Source organism: Neodiprion pinetum, chromosome 1, assembly GCF_021155775.2.
Source record: "Neodiprion pinetum isolate iyNeoPine1 chromosome 1, iyNeoPine1.2, whole genome shotgun sequence".
NCBI lineage: Eukaryota > Metazoa > Arthropoda > Insecta > Hymenoptera > Diprionidae > Neodiprion > Neodiprion pinetum.
The window spans coordinates 12,743,322-12,765,807 of record NC_060232.1 but is presented as its reverse complement, the minus strand read 5'-3'; the positions used below and the strand labels follow the sequence as shown (position 1 = coordinate 12,765,807).

The 22,486-nt window shown below is 37.3% G+C and overlaps 1 protein-coding gene across 5 annotated transcripts in view; it reads left to right on the top strand.

Annotated features, from left to right (window-relative positions):
• The first annotated feature begins 16,462 nt into the window (after window positions 1–16,462).
• Window positions 16,463–22,486, top strand: part of Mdr49 (Multi drug resistance 49) — a 99,368-nt gene continuing 93,344 nt past the window's right edge. For 3 of the 5 annotated variants that reach the window (XR_011177525.1, XM_046635239.2, XM_069137395.1), the window contains exon 1: window positions 16,463–16,725. The gene's annotated coding sequence lies outside the window, so the exon portion shown is untranslated. The remainder of the gene's footprint in view (window positions 16,726–22,486) is intronic. The other 2 variants (XM_046635327.2, XM_069137422.1) reach the window with 1 other exon arrangement.

Sequence of the window (22,486 nt, the reverse complement as noted above, 5' to 3'; positions counted from 1 at the left end):
CCCATTCATATTATAGATTGAACAATATCCTTCAATCTAACTATGTTTTACGCGTGTTTTTATGACTGCGATCCGTACTTGAAGTAGCCGTTTCTTCGATAGTACGAAAAACAGAATCGACAGATCCCAGTCCATACTTGAAAGTTCGTCAATTAGTGATCTGACCATGCGCATTCTCTATGGAAATGCGAACTTAAAAAAATACGTGTGTAGTATATTTTTTTTTTGTGTTCCTGGTGTCATGTGAACCATGGAGGCAAGGTCCCCTGCACATATTTACATTATTCATTTTGAGCTCGTGTTGCAAACTTACGCTTGGTGTAAAAAGATTTACTTTGCCTCCTTAAGGAATTTAAAAAAAAAAAAATTTTCTTGCATTTCATTATAGCAATATTTTTTAAGAATATTCTGGCCCAATCGCGATGTCGAATTTCCAAAAATTGACAAGCTTATGAAACTTGAGTGAAATAATGTACGGTGTGCCCTTCATTAGAGCAGAGTTCAAGGTTAGAAGGATCAGTCTATGAGGAAGCTGCAAATGCGGTGGGATTTTCATCTTATTTGATAAATAAATCATAATCAAATCCGAGGCTACAACTTCAATCCGGTAAACTTACGACACGTTTATCTCGAAACTACATTTTTCAACCTGTTTGACATAAGATCTCGCGTTCTTATCAACAGATTGACTTTGAATTTGGTATGGACCCTCAGTATATATCCCTCTACAGCCCGGATCTCGGGAATTGCGAAATCCTAATTACTTTTAAAAATATTCAAATGCCTAGAAAAAATAGGGCAAAAGATTAACTTTTTCGTCAGACAGTCCTAATTTTTTTTTATTCTTATTTTGTATCTTCGTTCCCAGCCATAATGATATTCTTCTTAATCAAGAAAATTGATGTAATTTCTGTTTCGAATGAATGAGAGGACTGGAATTATGTCAACTGCCTTAACCCGTTTTTTTTTTCAAAGCCATATTCAGAGGCTCATAGCTTTTTCAATTTTAATTTTTTTTTTTCCAACAACATTTTTTTATAAGTTCTTGAAACACCAATTAAAACCGATATCTAAGCCTCTAAACTAGAACATATATATATAACTTTTTGATTTGCTTGAAATTATAACTCGTAATAAAGTTTCATAAAAAAAAAAACACTTTTTACCACGTTTCAATTAATTATACTGTGCACTTGGTCAGATAATATTTGAAATGACGTTAATACGTGGGATTTTCAAAGAAGTTCATTGCAGTACAATTCTTGTCAGACATGTTTTTTCATTAAATTCCACGATTATCAGAAAACGTATGGAAGAAAGGTTGCTATGAAAATTGCGATCCGACAAGTTATCGCCGAACTGTGCCTATAATTCGCAATTGAATATGAATTCTTATTTACAAAAATGGTCAATTCCGACTTATTAATACAATCACGTGGTAACTTGGTCTAACTCGCGTTATCGCCAGGACCCAAATGAAGAGCTTCGCTATTCGCGGCTGAGGTTCGCACATGTTTCGAACATAGGCGCTTTCAGTCGCGAAAAATTCCCACGATCTAATTGGAGGTGCCTGTTCACATATCAAGGCGGCTTTAGTGATACTATACCTAAGTCCGTATAGTTCGACTGTTCAGGGTTCTTGGGTCTGATACGCTGATCCTGCTTTTAACCCATGAGAGGGGGTTCATTTTACTTTTACTTGCTAGTAATGGTCCAAATAACTTGATCGATACTAGGTCTCCGAATCCCTCCGGTACTATCGTTTGCACATTTGCATAATTGAAATAACTCAGTACTTTACACCCCTAGCAACGGTCGCATCTGTTCACCTCATGCCTGGTCAATTTCAGAAGCTTTGGATAGTATAATCCTTCTTTGGATAACTGATAGCATTTATCGGCCCCCACTTGTCCGTACATCTCGTGCCATTCCTCAGTTACCTATTTGGCCATCACTTCCGGTTGGACCTCTTTTGATCCGCCCCCTGGCCTTTCCTGACACTTTAAATAGCTATCCTCAAGTCCTGTTTCTGTACCTTGCCCAAAACTCGTAATTCATTTTTTTGTTCTTTGCTCAGTTGTCTGGCTAACTCCGATCTGACTCAAATTTTCCCAATTCTTTTACCTCTGTGTGCTACCGGTACAGGATAGGATCTCTTTGTTACGGGACGATCGCCATAAACTTTGCTATTGTGCCCTAGATTGAAACTTTTTCAAGTTTCTTACAGAGATTGTCTCGGTATTCTACTAACAATTTTTTGCAATAGTCTACTTCTTTACCCTCTAAAGCTCTGTATTCCGGGGCTTTGCTAACTATTATACTGTGTGTAGGTTCTTTCGAAGTGATTTTATTCTCGTAAGTCCCTTCGCTCTTTTGACTCAGCATCATCCGCGAAATCTCAATTTTATTATGAGATTCTAATTTTAAACTTGATTGTTTCGGGATATCCAAGACGATCGTTTCATCGGTGAATTCTTTAACTTTGACAGGTGTGCCCCCTGTTACGCCGGTCACCTGACAGTTGACAACGGGAAGTTTCTCGCAGCGTGTTAAGTTTTCTTGCTGTTATTCATAATAATCTTCCGACACACATGTAACCTGGCTACATGTATCAATAAGTGCTTGTATTTGATTCTCTTCTGAAGATAGTTCGTTAAAAGGGCATGTTTTTAATTTCTTAACCTCCTGTTCTCTTTCTTCTAGTGAGAATTCCCTTGGATCGTCTATTCGATTGGTCTTATCGTCATTGTTTATTTTCACGACCGCGTTTACCTCGATATCGCGCTGTGCCCCTGACAAAAGCGGCGTGTCGCTCACAGCGCTTGGTAGTTTTCCGACTCGTCTACAGCTACATCAGTATCTACCTCCTCACTTGTCGGTTCTTCTATGAGCGCGTTTATATGTTTCGCATTTCGCCAGTCTGTCGTTCTGGCATCGCGTTGAGGACTAACCCCGTTCCCTATTTCTCTTGACCCCCCCTCCCTCCCCCCCCGTGTTTATCTCTTTCTGGGTTGTCGTCGGTTTTTTTATATTTGGATAGTTCTGGCTACCACCTCTCCAAGTAGGTGTTTTGGCTCGGTCCTCGCATGATTGTGGATTGTTCGGTCGCGTCGCGTGTTACGTGAAATGCTGAGGTGCATTGGATCTTCCACTGCTCTGCATTTCATCTAAGAAACTTAGTAGGGTATCGATATCGCGGATGTTCCGACATCTAGCTGCCTCTACAGTGTGATCGTTAAAGGGCCTAACAAGATTTCTCACGATTTCGTTTTCGGGAATCTGTGGGGTGAGTCCAGTTGCGACCGCGAATTGTCGACTCGCATATTCTGACCATCTCACACGCGTTTCGGCTACGTAGTACCCAAACTCAAGGTCGCGCCTTATTTCCCTTTGGGTATCTTCGCCCCAGTATCGATTTAAAAATCTATCTTTGAATTCCCGCCGAGTGCGTATTACCTGCCTCCGCCCATTCCACCAGTCCTTAACCTCGTTTACTAAGCTTTGGTTTAATAAAATTAGAACTGAATCTTCGCTAATATTTTTAAATTCCATGTACTCTTCCATTTCATGGATGTAACCCATCGGTCGTTCGCTGTTCCTTCCCCCGTAATTAGGAAGTTTTAAGTGTCTAGTTTTAAGTGTTCTAATTCGCCGCAGTTCACTGTCAACTCCTAACCTCAACAGTTCGTGTCTGTTACTCGAATCCGTGATTTGTTCCTGGCTCCGCTTGTTGCCATGATTTATCTTTTCTTTCAAAACTTCATATGTAGCTACTTGTTCCTGTCTTAGGATATTCTCGCTAGTTTATATCTGATTCGTGCAATCAGCTATGCCTGTTTCTACTCTGTCGTTTAAAGTACGTCGTACGTCGGTTTCTACTCTATTTACGCTTTCCCTACCTCCGGTGATAGTCACTCTCAGTCTTTCTTCACTTTCTTTAATAGCGTTTAACAGTCGTGTCAGTATATCATTACTATCTTTATCAGGGCTATAATTGTTTCGTGTACTATGGTGTGGTAAAGTGGGGAATTCAGCCTCCACGTACCCGGTATCTTCTTCCCTACAAGTTATGTCTACATTTCCCTGAATGGTATACCTCACGTCTGTCTCTTTATCCGCCATTTTCCTTGATTGATTGAAATTTATATAAATGCAACTATTAATTTCTTTTTGACGTTTGCTTTTATTGTAACTCGCCAAATGTAACGGGTACGGTTTATCTTGGGGCCAGAGCCTATGAGATGAACCCGTTATAGTGTGTTCTTTGTCACTTTATAATGAAAAAGTATGTTTATAATGAACCCCCTCTGATGGGTTGAAAGCAGGATCAGCTTATCAGACCCAAAAACCATGAACAGTCGAAGTATACGGACTTAGGTATCACCAAAGCCGCCTTGATATGTGAACAGGCACCTCCGCCCGTTGCTCCCTTTGGAAAGACAAGGGCTTGTTCGGCCGTTGCTTCTAGCTGGAGACAAATGAGAGAGGCGTATGTCACCTATTCGGAGATACGGGCTTACCAGTACTCCATTCTAATTGCGAACTCGGAATAAACAGAGTTGCCTGCCTATTTCTGTTATGGTTTACTGACCCCAAACACTTCCAATCCTCCAGACCAGGGATTACCTTGGCTGGCTGTTGGTTTACTTCCCCTCCCCTCTTCAAGGCGAAACTTTATGTTAGAGAAATATGTTTGACAACGAGACAGACGAGTGCATGTTTAGAATGTAAAACTGCTTTAATAGCGATAACTCAAATACATTTCATATTGACCGAGTTCGGCGATCTGGTTTATAAAATTAACAATAGAGAACAAGATTATAAAATAAAAATAAAGAAATAATAATAATCAGAATTTATCGGTTTTGCTTCTAAGACTGTCCCTATAGTTCAAACGTTTTATATCTTTCCTAACTCTCTCTAGCAGTCCCGGGCTATCGTGGACTCTAATAAATAATATCTACCTAATATTGGAACTCAGCGCTTTGCTTGAGGTTCCTCTCCCTAAACTTGAAGCTAAATTCGATAATGTTCTCAAGACATTTCGTTTCAATATGACGCATCTCGGCGCTTTGCCGGTCAACTGGTACCCGCTCTTCGTGGTCCTCCAGTTTTATACTCTTCCAGGGCTGTGGTCAGTTTATCTTGTCGACGTCATTTCCCTATTCGTGTGTCCTGTTATGGGTCATCGTCCTGGTATGCGTTGGTCAGCGTCCGTCGTCTTTGTTTATTATTTTGGGTTTACGTATGTCACTGTCGATGTTGATGGTGGTCTCGATCAGCTGTCCGTTACAGTTGTTGTCGTGATTTGTGTATGTTACGGGCACTGTTGATATTATTCGTTCTTGAACAGCTGTCTGTTACGCGGAGGCACGCCCCTGGGGGGGGGGATGACTGAATACTTGTTGGATCAGATAAAAAAAAACCCCGAAGGTGCAGTGCAAAGAGTAAATGAAAGATGCCCGTGTCACTCAAGTACTCGCATCCAAAGCTCGGGGTTACCTCGAAGAATATACCGGAAGAATAAACTCGTGTACATACACTATCAAAATGTGATAAACGCGCGATAAATATATTTCGCATGCAGAGGGCGCCACAAGCAATCGAAACGATCGAATTGAAGACCGAAGCGCGAGAGGTCAGTTCACCACTAACACCCAACGTGAGGAATCGACCAAGAAAATCGGATTGTTACTAATCCTTTTGCTTCTTATATACACCGCCCATAACAACAGCAATGTCCGACAGTGATAAGAAAGATTGTAAAACGAAGCACTATAGATAACTAGAATTGGAAATGATCTTGAGAAAAAAGGACCATCTTCAAATATTGTTGACACAGTTTACAATGTAACAGATGCGAATGTTAGTATTCATTATTTTTATAAGAATATGTATATTTATTTTTCATATTCAGAACGTTTATATTATATACACTGGGTGAAAAATTATACATTTTTAAACCAGGAATATCAAGATAATTTATGCGAAAACATCGGCGTGGAAAGTTCATGAAGATAAAATGTCATTGTTACCGCAACGCTTGTCTTCTTGTCTCTTGATTCCAACCTATCATATGAGCCAAAGCAATATTAGGACAAACCTCTATTTAAAATGATATATTAGTATGGGTTCTACCACACATCGACGCAACGGCGTTTCGCAACATCACCGGATTGCCACTGGGACCGTTTCAAAAGTTGATCAAAACGATCAGCCCTATTGTCAAAAGAACTGAAATTTTGCGTAAGTTTTGTAACGTGGTGTTTCAGAACCGTTCGTCACAAGGGCCCAAAACTGAAGGAAACTCCTATAAAACGCGTCCCTGGCTTGATGCTCCAAGCAAATTCGATACAAAATAGACAATACCTACTAATAACTAATTCCTTATTTGTAAATTCTGTAATTTCTCGCTTCGACGCAAGCAAACAAGGTGCCAGGACGACAACGATTCCGACCACCGCGAAATCAACAGGTACCAATGCCTACCATCTTCTGCTCCCAATTACTTTATCTACCTATCTACCTTATCTGATATGGCTATTCCTCGTGTGCTTCAGAAACACCAGGCCTAGTATTATAGTTTACCCGAACCTATCGTGCCACCTCGACTGCCGACCTACCGGAATACGCTAAAATCCTCTCGACAGCCGAATGACCTTCTCCAAAAGAAGCCAGCCGCCCGTTTTCCCGGATGCCGTGGAGACTGTGAACAGTTCCACGCGAAAGATGGACTTCGCAGCCTCTCGTCTCGCGACTTCCCGGTCAGGCACCGAACCGATTCTTAACTACTACCGTTCCAGCAGTTGTTACCACCATCCAGAATAATCCGCAAGACTTGATGTCGGGTTCCTCTTGACGAGGACCACGGTTCTCATCGTGGGCTGCCAACACGACGGCACCCGGTGGAAGCGACTCTGTTTGTCTGTCAGCAAGGACCTATGCTGTCGCTCACCAGTCGGGAAACCTTGGCCGGGAGACATTCAGAGTGTGCTTCCGCCAATGGGTTTCGAATGATAGGCAACATGGACAGGAAGGTGCAGCGACTGGAAACCCGTACGAGCTGTTGCTAAAGAAGAAGTAACAGCAGAATATCACGTGTTATTTACCGGCAATCCTGGAAAAGGCGTGGCGTAATCGTCAATGATGTTTGCCACATGAGGGACGACCTAATTATGGTGGAAAACAAACGACCAGTCAACTTGAAGAAGGATCACCTCCGTTCACTCTACACTCAACCCAGCAGAAGACATCACATTCTTTCCTTACTATCGTTGTTCTAGACTTTGCTTTCAGTTACTTTGCCTTTCCTTCTTCCTCATTGCTATCGTTATTATCGCTATCGTTTGTTCTATCGCTACCGTTCTTCTCCAAAACTCTCTGTCGTATCTTTCCTTTCTTTATTGATTACCTTTCTTTTTTTTCTTTTTTTTTTGCCACCGACAAGTTTAATCTAAACTAAATTCCGTGCTTCCGAGCCCGAGTCACCGGGTAAAGTAAGGCATCTGCCTCTGTCACATATCGTTACGTAGTTGCTCATATTCTTTGTTTTATCGCATCGTATTTATCTTTGGTTGCACGGTGCGATGCCCGTATCTCTGTGAATCATGGTCTACAGTTCTGAGTTTCGGTACACCGTCGTGTTACTGCATGATTTCAGTAGTTAATTGATTTCGTATCTGTGAGCGACCTCGTAATTACCGAATAAGTATTTCTCTCGTATATTTCTGAATTTCTCTGATTACCTGTAAATTTCTATTAGCTTGCTTCTGTAATTTCCACCGTGTTTTCAGCTATCTTTACCTTGCTTTCCTCTTAATCTGCTGTGCTAGTAGTGCTTATTATATTTTATTTATCATACCGTCTATTATATTTATTTGGAATTGTGCATGTTTTTTTATCGTACATATAGTGCATCCGAGCATAAATTAAGCCGCTAAATATTACCGTACCTTTTTCTATTTATTATTAACAGTTTTGTATTGATTATTACCTGCTATATTTTCATAATTCTTGCAATCTCGTATTTCTTCATTAATTTAAGTTCTGCTTATTATCGCTGACTTTATCGTAATACGGTGTATTTAGTGTACTCCTTTATCTTGCGAACCATTCTCTAAATCTCTCACTCTCTCACAATTTTCTATTATCTCGTAAATTGTATTTTAGAATTTCTCTGTAAATCGTATCTCGAATTTTTGAAGTATGGTAAATTATCAGTTACATTATCTAACAATGATGCTCTCGTAAATTGCCTCTCGCATTTTACCGTAACTAATATTCTCTCATCTGAGCTACCGATTTCTGTAAATTACTAATTAACATCAATCTCTCTCTCTCTCTCTCATCAGTTATTGTCTATCGTAAACCTTGTCTTATTTTCATATCACTAACGTTCCGAGCTATCGTCAATTTTGTCAACTATCGATTTCTCATAAAGTTTTATTCTCCTGCTTCAAAGTAACAGAATAATAATTTCCGTAGGATCGTTCCTGAAACTTGAGTATAATCACGTTACCCATTGACGTATAGTTTCTAAGTAGACATTTGCATAATATCGCTCCTCCTGACCTTCGCTCACTTTTCCCTGTTAACTATCTCTTTTGTTCAAAGCTACCGTTTAACTTTATTAGGTACATCAAAAATTCTGTGAACTATTCTCTTATGACTTGTTAATTATTGCTCTCTTTTGTAATCCAACTTAACTAACTTGAATTTGTGAACCTAATCGAAAATAATCGACTGATTGACTTGTCAATTTTTCCCGACTTGAGCTTATTACTTTATTTCTTGATTTCTTTAACTATTGTTAGTTGCCTTGAATACTGCCACTCTACCAGTTCGTATGAGTACCTGAGCCTAGAAAAATCTTTTCGTCCAAAGTTCTTATTCAAACAAATTATGAAAATATCGGAATATTCTAGTAATGGTCTTTTTGGACTGATCAATCTTATCCATCAATTACACCGGCACACAAAAAAAATTGAGTAGAATGTGCATTTGACCGGACCTACCTACGGGTACGTATTTTGGTCCGCTGAATCCGAATTCGAGGTCAGTTTGACCCCTACACCCCCAAAATTTCGAGAAAACTTCGAAAAACCGTAAAAATGATGAAAATCGGCAGTTTTAATGATAAAAAAAATTTTTTGGAACTAAACTAAGCGTGATTTTCATGTATTTCGATCTGCTGAATATGAATCGAAACTTTATTGAGACCAAGAGCTATTTCAAATGTAAAAAAATCACACAAACCCTCCAAAATTCCGAAAAAATATAGTTTTCATGATAAAAAAACTTTTTCTGGTCCAATTCAGATAAAATTTTATATCTTTTCATGTCTTCAATTCGCATCTTAATTTTTTTAGTCTATTCACCCTCTAAAGCTGGAAAAATTCGAAAAAATTGTAAAAATTTACAATTTTTTTACAATTTCAAATTTTACAATTTCAAATTACAATTTCACAAGAGCCATTTCAAATGTAAAAAAATCACACAAACCCTCCAAAATTCCGAAAAAATATAGTTTTCATGATAAAAAAACTTTTTCTGGTCCAATTCAGATAAAATTTTATATCTTTTCATGTCTTCAATTCGCATCTTAATTTTTTTAATCTATTCACCCTCTAAAGCTGGAAAAATTCGAAAAAATTGTAAAAATTTAATTTTTTTAGTCTATTCACCCTCTAAAGCTGGAAAAATTCGAAAAAATTGTAAAAATTTAATTATGAGATTTCGGTGTTTGCGATGGTTATTTAAATGGGACTACTTACTTTTTTGCTCACTACAAAGAAGCTGACATCAAAACGCGTCCAACCATGTGCAACAACATGACCTTCGGATAACCTTCGGCTCTAAAATTCATGATTAAGTAATGGAGGTTGAAATTCAAGGAGTATGAATTGTATCGGCACATACAATACTTTTTCCACGTAATTCATTTTATTAAATGCTTAAAATGTTGTCCATCAACCTGAATGCACTTGTCAATACGCATAATGAAGGATTCCCTGGCTTTACATATCATTTCTGGAGTAATACTTGCACACGCATTGATGATACGTTCCTTCATATTCTCCCGTGTTGTTGGGACGTCTCGGTACACAATATTCTTGATCATTCCCCAGAGAAAGAAATCAAGAGGTGTTAAGTCAGGAGAACGCGCGGGCCAACAAACTTGTGCTCCTCGACCAATCCATTTCTCAGGGAACTTTCGGTTCAGTACACCACGTAATACGTGTGCAAAATGTGCTGGACAACCATCGTGCTGATACTACATCCGTTGGCGATCTTGTAATGGGATACCCTCTAATAATTCCGGTAACTGGTCAGTTAACATGTCGGCGCCCTTTTGTCCATTCAGATTTCCATCAATGAATAATGGACCAAAGAATGAAGGAACGTATGATCAATGCGTGCGCAAGTATTACTCCAGAAATGATATGTAAAGCCAGGGAATCCTTCATTATGCATATTGACAAGTGTATTCAGGTTGCTGGACAACAATTTCAGCATTTAATAAAATGAATTACTTGGAAAAAGTATTGAATGTGCCGATACAATTCATTCTCCTTGAATTTCAACCTCCATTACTTAATCATGAATTTTAGAGCCGAAGGTTATCCGAAGGTCATGTTGCTGCACACGGTTGGACGCGTTTTGATGTCAGCTTCTTTGTAGTGAGCAAAAAAATAGGTAGTCTCATTTAAAAAACCATCGCAAACACCGAAATCTCATAAGATATGACCTTCAGATGACATTCACTTCCAAAACTCATTTCCCCCCTTCAAATGCGACAACTTTTCCGAAAGACATTTTTCGGTACAATCAATAGTAACCAAGTTATTCGCGGTGGCAGAGTTAAATGGACCACCCTGTATATTATTATCATTAATAAAATGCCGCGTCCGATTTTTTACTGGCACCAGCTAATTTCGGGTCCAAGTATCGTATTTCAAAGGGTCATCGTGATATTATCTTATTATCAGTACGTGACACGAATTATATATTCAGTTTAGTTGACATTGATGCACCTGGACACCAAAGTTATGGAGGAGTATTTGCAAAATCGAATATGTGGAAGCTATTCGAACGTGCCAATGCAAATATACCGTAAAAAAAAAACAAAAAAAAAAAAACTATGCAACTCAGAATTGCCGTACGTCTTTGTTGGAGATGCGGCATTCCCATGAACTGAATATCTATTGACGCCCTTTCCAGCTGTATGCAATACTTCAGCAGAAAAACGCATCTATAATTATCGACATTCTCACGCTAGTGGATGAATAGAGAATGTTTTCGGCATCTGAGCTGTAAAATGGCGAATATTTAGAAGACGTATTAATTGTTACATAGAAACGGCAATTAAAATTGTAAAAAGTACAGTTTGTCTTCGAAATTGGTTATGAATGAATGATTTTACAACTGAAAAACCAATGTACATAACACCGACTTATGTGGATCGAATTTCTAAGAAAGGCACAATCTTAGGATCCTGGTGAAAAATTCACACCAATTCTGCCAATATGTTACCATTGAATCGATCGCCAAGAACAATATTTGTAACCGGTGTGGAAATAAGGTAACGTTTCTGTAAGTATTTTAATAGCAAGGGGTCTTTACCGTGGCGATATTCATATATTTATATAGCGCCTGTTTTATTGGCACAATAGATTAGGATAGAATATTTATTGTTGTAGAAAGTGATTTAAAATATTTTTTAGCCTGATGAAAGCAAACAACAAATATCTAACTTTATTGAACATATTTTTTATGTGTACCTTAGTCACATCCTCGATTCCCTCTTCCCGTAAGCATTAAGCTCGTCTTACTTTACGCACCTGATTTTAATGATTGATACTCTCTTTTTATTTAATCCTTTTACAACCTTTATAATTTCATTCTAAGTTTCCTATACCTAAACAATTTTTGGAAATCCCTGCGTGTGTTGCATGCACGCGGCTCCTTTTTAATCATCTAACCGTTTTGGAAAATACCCATTCTAGCCTATGCTAATATTATGGTGAAATATTTTTAACGGACAATCTTAATCTAAACAGATTTAGGTTGACTTGCGTACTAAAAGAACCACAGTAGATAATATCTCTTGATATATCTTGTCAATATTGAACCAGACCCCTGAAAATCGATTTACGGTATTTTCGAACTTGCAAAGCTGGCGCACACGTGTGGTGTGATAAAACCTTTTATCTTTCAGTCGATATCTGTTTGAGCAGCGATGTCGTAAGGATAGAATAGGTTATCTTTGTATATATGACTCAAGTATGGAATTTTTTACCTGCAACCATAGGAAAAGCCGTGGTGGGCGTAACTCACCCACTACGCTGGACCCAGAAAGCAGGGGTGGTTCAGGGCGAATAAGAAGGCCCGAAACATAATATTATATATGAATACTTGAAGCTTCCTCATTGGCCTAACTTCCTTAAAAATGAAAGGTACCAATCAGGAAGCGCCTTAGAAATCTGCACACTGAAGTACAAATCCTTAAAAAGTGTTGCACTGAGTAGAATGTGGCAGTTCTTGAAAACCCTCCAATCGAGGCAGTTCAACAAAGATTTTGAGTATACGTGGGATGTTGAGTTGTTACATAAATCCTATTTACCTACCCCACCGGTACCCTATTTGGCCTTCGTGAATTATCCTTCTTTCTTTCGAAAACCTTTCCACAAAATTCCGTTGTAGATAACATTTTTAAAATGAAGCGAATTATTCTGAGGTGCTGGTAAACGATTATTAGTAAACATTTCAATCGTTCAGCCAGAGATGATAATTCAGTTGCCACCGCCAGAACAATTGTGCGTAAATAGTGTTACAGAATTTTTAAATGGCGTGCTTTTAGAAGAGATACGGACAATTTCGAAATTTATTCTTTATCCATTCCCCGCTGGACTCGCAGAGCCGCCCACACAATCCAAGACAATTTGGATCGATTAAAGATAAGTGACAACTTTTATTTCAAAAGCTCAACCAAGAGAAGGAAACTCTGCGTTCATCTCAGGTAAACAGTGTTTAGGAAATTTGTCCTTGTACGAGCGTTAATTTGTTGTGGTGGATTTTGGGTTTCCGTAAATAAATAATAGCCAAGCGTAGTTCAGTGTAAATAATAATTAACTTGTACAATTTTTCTGAATTTTTGGTTTTAAAAAATTTGTCATACTCTGAGCACAAACTGCGTTGCTTATTCTTTAAATAATTTGAATCACAATTTAACCTTATCTCCTCTGTCCAGTGTTTAACATTTTAGGGGATTTTCTCAGTGTCCAGGTCATTGAAATAAAAACATAAAATTGACGTTTCGGCCGTTTGGGGGGGGGGGCTCCTTAGAACTATAACATTTATTTTCACAAAATTATACCTTAATATAAAATAATTGAGAAGTTATTACATTTAGAGCCGAAAATAGAAAAGAAGAAAATAATAAAAGATATATAAGGAAAGAACAATAGACAACATGTCAGAAAATAGGAACAGCAAACTTACATTCAGTTAGACATGAAACGGCTTCAGTGCCAAGTTAAGAAAAACATCGTGAAGAATTAGACAGTCAAAATGACTGCAAGATCGTCACCTACAAGAGCAAGTTGAAACGTGATTTTGTTAAAATCCATCAACAGTGAAAACGGGAGTAATGGAACTTACCAGAATTGGTAGAAAGTAGGTTATTATGGGGGGTGTGCGGGTACTGAAATTTTTCGGTTCGGGTCGGTTCGGGTACAATGAATTACTTTCGAGTCGGGTACTCGAAAATTTCGGATTACTAAAATTCCCGAGTTCCTCAAAAATGTTGGGTTTGCTAAAAATTGCGGAGTTTTCGAAAATTTTGCTTGTGACTGTTTTCGCTTCTCCAACACTACCGGGATTTCTGAAGTGAACAGATATTTTCGAAAATTTCGGACTACCCGAAGTTTTTGGTTTACCTGAATTTTCGGACTACCCGCAGATTTCGGGTTTGCCAAGAAACCCGACCCGATGCAAACCTGACCCGAACCCGAGTTCGAGTACCCCAAATTTCGGGTACCCGCACACCCCTAGTTTTTATTTATTTGGTTCTTTCGGAACAATTTTTTAGTTGAAATTAACTGAAAATTAGAGAAATTGAAGTGAAAACCGTTGTCAACCGCTGCTGGTCAAAGTGCCGGTAAGAAGGAACAGCTGTGATGAATTGAACCATGAGGAAGACGACTTGCAGGTACAACGATAATTTTTAGGGTTTTACCCATTAAATATCGAGTACATCCCACAAAATTTGAAGTCTACAGAATTATAAATGATATAATTCAAAGATCACGTTTTGTGCGCTTGGATAACTAATGTTAAGTCAATGCAAAAGATTTTTGGAACAACATAAACCTTTACCCTCTCACATGGGGTTTTCGTACTCGCAATATTTCTTGTTGTTTGTAAATTTTGTAAACAAAAAAGCACGCGGCTTTCTACCCCTTTACGAAAAAATTTTTTGACGGGGACCTGACAGCGTGCACAAGAGAGAGCAGTGTACGTGCGACCTTCGCAGATTTCGGAGCTATTGAAATTTCTAGGAGGCACGGAAGACTCCAAATGAAACTTAACGTTTGTGTAACGTCAGGTTTTCACCCAGAAATGGCTCAGAAATCAAGAGAAGAATTTCTGGTGTCTTTGGGACCCAGGCGGACAGACATTAATTTGTTGATTCTTTTGTATAATTGTTTTATAGCCGATGAAAAATGATAAATCAGCAGTTTTCTATGATTTCCTGCAAACAAAATGAATAATTAGTCAATTTTTGAATTTGCATTACAAAATAGCCATATTTTTCTCAACGTTGAATAGCCCATTTTGAGGGTAAAAAATGAAGCATTTAATTTACGTTTCTCAACTCCGATTCTTTTTTTTTCTAAATATAATTATTCAACTTCACTGTGCCATCAACCCCGTTCAATTTCATTAATTTGTTGAAAAATGGGAATTTTTTGAAAAAAAGTGAAAAATTCCATTCTCCTTGGGCACTTTGTAAATGAAATTTTTGCTAATGAATAATTGGGTAAACTTCATTGCATCTTCGACTAGACGCCTCAAAGAACATACATAAGTTTTTTCATAATTTTTGGAGCACCTAAAATAGGCAAAATAAGGGTAAGAAGCGAAAAACCTTATGTGACAGTCAACGCGTATACTGAAAACCATGTGACAGGCTGAGAATTAATGATCTGCCTTAACCATTGAACTCCTGAGTCAACGAAACATGAATTAGACCAAGCTTAACTTGTTCTGATGCAATAATTTCATATTTTCAAAATAGATCGATTGAGCTGCATTCAATCAAATTTTTAGTCTTTTCAATCACACATTTTCTTGATAAAAAATTCACCTCATCGTAAGGAACTCACGCCGTGTTATCTTGAATAAATTGATAGTCAATATTATTATTCAAAGGCTTGATTCAAATCCATATTGAGCTGTCACAAATATTTCGTCCGACAAAAGCATTTGGTTGAATTAACTAAGTATTGTTTTCGCCGCATTTGATTATAGCGTTCCATTGAATCAAACGAATATCACTTGACTGAAATAATCCTTTCCCTCCGTGCATGTAACTTTGTTGCAATTCATGTGCGGAATTTCGTACATTAAATCGAAACATTTCTCGTTAGGTACTCGATCCTTAGGTAAAACAAACAGCCGTGACAAATAACTACCGTTTTTAAAACCATTTAAACATTCTATTTTGTAAGATTTAAAATGTAAAATTTAGGGTTAGATCTCGAGCAGCGTGAAGCGCGAAACCGTGATCCGATTTTAATCCGATAAATATCTGAGATGTGAGTGATTTGGCTCGTGTAGAACAGTTAATTTGCATTTTACACCTTTATATGTGTAGAATCAGTAAGACTGTTTGGCGTAGTTGATGTCGATCGATTCACAGAGTTAATTTCGTCATAACGACGGAAATAAAAGCGTCAGATATCTCAACGGTAGATAGTTACTACAAACATTGGTGAAGATGAATCTTCGTCAGTTCTTCGATTGAGGAATTCAAAAGCTGAAAGCTGTACGTGACCAGACTCCCAAGGGTAGAGGTTCGACCTTCAAACTTATCGTACGTATAATTTGTACCATGGGCTAAGAAGTTTGAAATTTCAAATCTGGAAGCATAGGCGTGTTACCTCAGCTTTTTTTTTCAAACCATCAAGTACCGGTCACCGACCGTGTCCCAACATACATTACAGTGAAAATCGAAGTATTTCATCTTGAACGAATGCTTTTGATGACACGAACAATGACACGAACGCGACGGCGCAGAACTGCGGTTAGAATCAAGTTTATCGGTGTAACAAGGCCTCCCTCCACCATGCAAAGTCGTAGCAAGTAAACTCACACGTAAACGTTTCGTACGTAACTGACACACCAAGACATCTACGAACCTCAGAACGGGTTGGTATACATAGCGGACTGCCACAGCGTTCACAGTCAGTGTAAAACGGCCTTCTGGCTGACGGTGTCCAGTGGTATTTTAGCAGAGTCATCGTTGAGCGTTCTCCAGCTGTGCAGTTTTGTTCGACTGCATCAGGCTCTGGAACAGTTAGCGCATGTTAAACGGAGAAAAGAAACGAGTAGTTTTTCTGAGAAAATTTTTCACTCACGAGGCCTAGTGCAAACGGGTTTGGTGGATGTAATCCTGGACTACATGTCCGACCTCAACGGTACCAAGTGGAGCTTCGGAGAAAGGTAAAAATTGGAGCATTTCAGATATTCGCATCGGTTAGTTGATGTAACGGTTGCATTATTGCACGTGCAATCGCAAATTCAAGATTGTGCAAAGATTTCTTCACTGCACCCGGCGCCACATGTATTTATAGAATGCTATGGTGCGTTTTCCTGTCGCGTCAAGTACAAGATGTATGTTCACTCACGAGTCTGGAAATCGAATTCTCGCAAATTCTATTTGACTTGGGTTTTTATGCAACGCTCATCGCATTCCTGACCGATACTATCGGCGTTCCACTTTTTCCCCGACAATAGTTAGAGGCTTTTTTTCCTTCGTTTTTATATTGCTTTCCGTTTGTGGTCAGAGCGTTATGTGCATTAAAAAAATTTTTTCACAGCGTTCAAAAATCTTTTCGCCTCCTCTCAAAAGGCACCCGAGGTGACAAAATATTTCACTAAGTATATCTCAAGAACTGCAAAAATAACTTTCCACGATCATTCATCTCCCATTTTGAAAACTCAGCCACATAAATGCAGGAGAAAATATTTATGTTATGCACGAAAAAAATTGAATCAAATGTTTGACTGTTTTCAAGTACGGGATTGTGAAGATGATCTAGTTCAAAGTCCGTACGATCAATTTTTTATACAATATCATTTATGATTCTGCTGATACGACACATCTATTCGTAGCAATTGAAATCTAGATAGAAAATGAAAAATTAGGACAAGTTTTAGAAATTCCAACTGACATAGCAATTGGCGCCGATTCTCAAAACATCAAATGCGAGTGAATTTCGCTATTTTATTTGTTAACATTCTATTGTCATTGTCATTTTCTTGGGCGTGTAAAAACACTGCCTTTAGATACGAGTTACGTCAGAGCGGAAACTTGCGTGGCAGTTATGATCCGATTACTTTGCCTGGATGCGCTTCTGAGCAAGGTTATCAGAGTACAGGCAATGCACGCTATTTCATGTCCCATGTGTTGACATAAATTAATTAAGTATTTCCATATCATGAATTCGATAAATGTTGTTGCAAAATTGAAAATTGTGCAACGAAAACTCTCTTACACGTGCAGTAAAAGTGTGAAGTATTCTTTATTTGACACTTCATCGGTGATCCCATAGAATATTTGCAAAATCCGGGGTGAAATTTTTTTTTTTCATCAGTTATTGAAATAGTTTATGAAAAAATTATTTCGTATTTTTTGTTTTCACACTGCACGAAAGTTACAGCTTATACGACGGATTATTATAATATAGTATAATGCTATGTATTATAAAAACGTAATTGCTATTTTCAACAAGAAAGAATATGCAGTAATTATTTTGGTCCCTGTACCAATTGTACTTGTCAAAATTTGAAATAGAAATTTCGAATGAAGGCTATTTGCAAGTTTTCTACCTTTAGTTGGATAACCTCTCGTTTTACCAATCGCGATTTGAAAAACCAGTGTTCGAAAAAAGAATCGCTCTGTGTAATACGCATAGCATAATCCGACTCAAACAGTTGAATAAGCATATACCACCAATTTTGATTTAATTCAAGATCTTGGTTTCTCACCCAAAGTTGAGTGGTTCGGAATTTATAAAGAAAGGAAAAATGTTACTTCAGCGACCCATTGAAGGATATTTTAATGTAAAACGGTGTCTTCGACGCGAAAAAATTCATTTTTGCATGACACTGTGAAACTACGAATTGAAAAATTCTCTAGTCGTTGTTCCAAACAACGATTGTCATTCAAAAATGAACAAGTTACGAAATAAAATATCGATTTCTAATTTCAACCGTCATTTATGAAAATTCTCAGAAGTAGGTCATATCATCTACAAAAATCAGACAATGCCAACTTTTATCCTCTTCGAAATCACGCAATTTATCAAAACGTATCAGAATCCACCTATAAATATTGTTGACAGCGCTTTACGTGAATGTGGTTACGCCTTCACGGAAAAAAACCCCAACTTGGGTGTAAATTCGTACTTCTAACTTTTTTCTTACGGAAAATTAGCATTATCTATGAGTTGGGGGTACGAATTTACACCCAAATTGGGGTTTATTTTCCGTGAGGGTGAAAGTCAAGATCAAGAGAGAATCTTATTTATTGAAAATTTGAATTAGCATAAGTTTTATCTTCCTCTTAATTCTCAAACTTTACTTTCGAAACCTTTTATTGAAATTTGTAAAGCTATTCATTCGTTCCTCAAATACTGTAATTTAAAATTGTAAAACAATCTTATTGTACTCGCAAAATAATCCGCTCTGTATAGGATTTAAATTGTGTAAATAGAAAGAAAAAACCAAGTTTTACTTTTGATAAGCCAAATTCATTTGGTCTTTTTTGAGTAAATATATAATATGTACAACTTTTAATATTGTCAAACAAGATGTCTTTAAAAGCAATGATATTTTTTTAACACCTAGTTACAAACGTTGAAATATCTTGAGTAATATTCATAAATCACATTCAATCAAAATTAGATGTGCAGAAATTGTATACTAACTAGCCTCAATTGAAATATGCTGAAAATATTTTAAAAATCAAAGTTCTCGTTAAATTTTGTAAGAAAATTGATTTTTGGCAATTTTTTCATTAAATTTCAGACGATGCTCGAGCTAGTCGCGTTAACGTAACGAAACGTCAGGGTAAAAAATCGTCGTTATTAGACAGTTTTAGAACGACCGTCAAGGAGTTTGTTTTTCAAAATAATAATATATTTTGTTTGTACTCGTTTGCTAAACGTCAGACATTCGTAAGCGTGCGAAGTAGCGAGTTTTCCTAAACATACTCCGTCGCAGTAACGTTACCAAGTCATAATTTCAGTGGAGACATCTCCTAAAGAAGAAAATTAATGTAATTTGTTGCGAACATATTGTTTTTGTCACATTTTACAAGACATACCTATATAAGCTGGGTGTCTGCCCCACCGAAATATACCCTGACCGAAACACGCACAAGTCCACCGACCACGTCACGCTTTGGCATAACCTTGAGTCATTCTCACTCTCAATCTACAGTCACCTGCAAAAATATATCCTTGTTTCAGACCCATCGGAAGAAAAGTGCCTTGGATCAATCAAAGTTCACCATGGCGAATATTGGTTGGATTCTGATTGAATCATATAAATAACTATTTTCTCCCATTCGTGTTAAATTACGAACAGACAAAGTCACTATTTGAACCCTAATAGCCGTTATCTCTATCGGAACGCTTCTCTCTACGCAGTTTGCAAAGTTTTTTTTTCTGTTAGAAGTTTTTTTTTAATTTGCAATTGATATGAATGATAAAATTACCGGGGTATGAGTCGCGGATTTTATTCAAACGTGGTATACTTTTAGAGTAGTCAAAAATATTCGACGCTTATTCTTTATACCGGAAATAGTTCAGTTTGTGAAGTGAAAACCATCTCTTGTACTCTTCATTTTATGAGGAGGATTTCCGAGTAATTCGAAACAAGGCATTTCGGAAAATACATTTCGCTGGATAGTCGTTCGAGTTGAAAAAATGAATCGTTTCATGGTACTAAATTGACCTTGGTTGGATCGTTTTAAACTTTGCCATTGTCATTTTAAGATTTAATGCTTATATATTGTGGTGTTTATCTGCATCTTTGACAATATGTAGAAGGGGTAGTTCATGTCAAGTCGAACAAGTCCTGATATTTACCCTTTTGGATTTACCCACCGATTTATTATGATATTTCACCAATAGTAAGAAATTTTTGTGAAATTTATAGATTTTTTTTCACCCTCCGTTTCGTAGCTACCGAATTTTGACTTTTTGGTACCCAAATTTTTCGAACGATCGTATTTTGATATCAAAGTTGTACAGCAAAAATATCTACTTACCTATGTGGATAAATTTTGACAATTTGTTTGAAATCATGAAATACACAGTTATACAGAAAATGAATAAAAAATATCGTTCTCAAAAACAAAAAGCCACAAAATTTCAGTATTCTCGCATGAAATTCTGTGACATGCAAATAAATATTTTGTCCAAAATGGATTGATCATTTGTTTAGAAGCTGTAATCACTGACACTGAGAAATTTTTTTAAAATTTAACTTTTTAATAAAACTTTATATTGAGTAGAAAATTTAGTTATTTGTTAAAACAACTCCAGCCGAGTAGGCCGAACAAATAAGTTCTCTTGCCCTTCGTCATGCACTTCTTACTTCAGCCAACAAGTCTACCCTTCTACGTGTCGAAAAGAAGCATTGCAAAATGCCTAACTTGTGGAATACTTGGCTACAATCCCATCGCAATGCTTCTTATTATCTGAGATCACTTGTTCCAACTTTTATCCTCTTTATATCTGCCTTTACCGGCGTCACGCGCGTTGGAATTGTGATACAGTGTACAAGTAACAATTGAATTTTTAAACGACTGCGACTAGGCTATTTAACCCGAAGGTGAATATTTTATTTCAGAATATAAAAGCTCACAAATTTGTTACGCAACTTCAAATACCTTTATTAAATGTTACATTTGTGTCCACGAATTTCAGTTTATGAGTCTTGCAAATACTTCTGAATAAAAAGACTTAATGCGGCCCTATGCAGATGCACTCGTTTCCACGTGTCGATCGCTCGGATCTCCGTGCTTTACGCCGTTTTCGGCAGTAGAGGATTATCGATTTCTAGATCTCGAAGTTAATCGTCTCACTCTTACTTTTTTGTATCCTACTGTCCAGCTCGCGAAAGATCCTGATTTTTTAGAAATTTTTCAACACGAATATTTTTCGTTACGTAATTTAAAACGAGTTCACACAGTTGCTGGCTTCACTAAGTGCCGTATGGCGAAAAGTAAAAGACTCGGAAGCTTGTATAAACAGTGACATTATTTAATCAATTTTACTGCTATTATTATGATGTTTGTAATTTGGGAATCACACAAAATAGATCCTAATTATTTTTCAATATTACCATCATATATATATAACACTACGATCTTTGTGTTACACAATAGTTAAATCGAACTTGTGCAAAGCATAAGGTTAGTAATGTGTGATGACAATTCCATGTATCAACTAGGCTTCCCTGATTACATGACAGCGTGATACCTGTGTTATGTTACATCTTCGTCGAGTTAGTGGAATCATAAAAAAGCACCACGCGACATAATATTGCATAGATTTATGCTCGTTGCGCGATTGACCAATGCTTTAAAACAATTAAAAATTATAATTCTGGATCAAAGAACCGCTAGTGCTGCATACAATTTACATAAAAGTCAAAATGTACTAGAGATTTCATAGTATGATGTTACAGTAATACGAATCTATAAAAAATGATTACTGGGGTAGATATTATAATAGGCGCATGATAAAATTATGAATCGAAAAAGTGACTGGTGCTAACAATAAGAAAAATAACTACTGCAGTAGAACCTCGATCCTTCAATATCGCTTTATTCGAGTTCGCGGTTCATTCGTGTTGTATCAAAGTTATAGAAACCCGTTTTAACCGAGCTACGGTGACTTTTGTTCTGTACGATCTGAGCTTGTCGCGTAAATATACAATTAATATTCATTAAGTTTCGACAGTGTAGATTTATTTCTGTAGTTCAGGGTATTCAAGTTTTTTGATTATATGAGTTCAGGTATATGAAAATTCTATTTTTACAACTGGCACTTTTGTCCATGATAAATTTGAGTGTTAATCCATTAATTCGTGGTAATACTGTGGTAACTTTGACAGCAAACTGCACAAGCCATCTATGAACCAAAAAATTCCATTCGTTGACTACGATCGTGTTCTAAATTCCTTAAAA